General features: G+C 45.0%; 1 pseudogene; it reads left to right on the top strand.

Annotated features, from left to right (window-relative positions):
* Positions 1 to 1,994, top strand: part of LOC116669467 (myosin heavy chain, fast skeletal muscle-like) — a 22,555-nt pseudogene that overhangs the window by 8,615 nt on the left and 11,946 nt on the right.

Raw genomic sequence — 1,994 nt, forward strand, 5'->3', positions numbered from 1 at the left:
TAGACAACAAGCTGTTGCACAGACTATGCTCAGTGCAGGTACATTTTGGCATTCATGTGAATATTTTCCTGTTATTTTTTCACTAGGATGCACAACTGCACCTTGATGATGCTGTCAGAGCACTAAGGTAGAAAAAATTAAGTGACTGGGCATGTGGTGTCATCAGTTTGGGGATTAAGGGAATTTTGTACCACATCATATTTCTTACAAAGGCCAAGAAGTCTTGCCATGGAGGCTGCAATCAGCCACGCCATGACTGTTGATCTTGCCTGGAAGCAGTTGAGGAGGCAAGGCCAAGGGCAGAGCGCAGCGTGGGATCAAGGCCAACGGTGAGGTGGTCTATCATGGAGAACTACATTACGAAACTGATGCTATCCAGGCCATGAGGAGAGCTCGAGGAAGCCAAGTGCAGTTAAAATTCAAACAATCAATGGCCAGTTTCCAAGTGTACACTTTTAGCACAACTCAAATACAGTTCTACGCATTAAACAAATGTTCTAACCATTTTATTCAATTTTGTATTTATATTTACTATGAAAAAAACATTTAATTTAAAGCAGTGGCTTTCTTATATTCATCTAGGTTTGAGACCATGTATGATTTTGTTTTAATCCCATCAAATACGCTCTCGGTATAAGTATTTTCAGTGGACAATAATCTTATCCGTTTTCAACCGATTAAAAGCGGGCCTCGCGTCTTCAGAGGCTGGGGCCGATTGAGCGTGCATCCAAGTTGCTCTCTTGAAAACCAACACGAGGCTCCAGAGTGGAGGTGGAGGACCTCATGAGATGTGAGTGAGGGTCCATGTGGCTGGCTGGCCAACCTGACACGAGCAGAGGCAACTTGACAAGGTTAGAAAGCAGTTGTACTTTGTGTGGCCAGCCATACAAAAACATATATATTATTTTCCCATAGTGCCTCCTAACCAACTGAACTGTATTAATGCTGTTATTCAGTGTTGGCAGATGGAAACAGAAGTACGAGGAGGGTCAGGCAGAGCGAGGGAGCACAGAAGGAGACTCGTTCTCTCAGCACGAGCTGTTCAAGATGAAGAACTCTTATGAGGAATCTCTGGATCAGCTGGAGCCCATGAAGCGGGAAAACAAGAACCGTGCAACGTAAGTTTACATTGTATTTAACCTGTGTTAATGAAGTGTTTTTGTTTTCCGTTTAAGCTAACAATATAAAACACTTGTATTTTCTGCAGAGGAGATCTCAGATTCTGACTGAACAGATTGGTGAGACTGGCAAGAGCATCCATGGCTGAAAAGTCCAAAAGGCAGGTGGAGGACCGAGAAGGCTGAGATCCAACGGCTCTTGAAGGGCTGAGGTACTTTTTTTCCGGAAAATCATGGAAAATATACCAAACAGGTTTGATGGCAACTATTAATATTTAACTATTTGATATCATTAGGGCACTCTGGAGCCGAAGAGTCTAAGATCCTGCGTGTCCAGCTGGAGCTCAACCAGATCAAGGGTGAGGTGGACAGGAAGCTGGCAGAGAAAGATGAGGAGATAGAGCAGATCAGAGGAATAGCCAGAGGTGATTGACTCCATGCAGAGCACTCTGGATTCTGAGGTCAGGAGCAGAAACGATGCCCTGAGAATCAAGAAGAAGATGGAGGGAGACCTGAATGAGATGGAGATTCAGCTGAGCCACGCCAATCGCCAGGCTGCTGAGTCCCAGAAGCAGCTGAGGAATGTGCAGGCGCAGCTGAAGGTATTGATAGACAACAAGCTGTTGCACAGACTATGCTCAGTGCAGGTACATTTTGGCATTCATGTGAATATTTTCTGTTATTTTTTCACTAGGATGCACAACTGCACCTTGATGATGCTGTCAGAGCACAGGAAGACTTCAAGGAACAAGCTGCTATGGTGGATCGCAGGAACGGTCTGATGGTAGCTGAAATCGAGGAACTTAGAGCTGCTCTGGAACAGACAGAGAGAAGTCGCAAGACTGCTGAACAGGAGCTGGTGGATGCCATTGTGAG

The sequence above is a fragment of the Etheostoma spectabile genome, chromosome 19 (assembly GCF_008692095.1).
Source record: "Etheostoma spectabile isolate EspeVRDwgs_2016 chromosome 19, UIUC_Espe_1.0, whole genome shotgun sequence".
In the NCBI taxonomy this organism is placed as follows: Eukaryota; Metazoa; Chordata; class Actinopteri; order Perciformes; family Percidae; genus Etheostoma; species Etheostoma spectabile.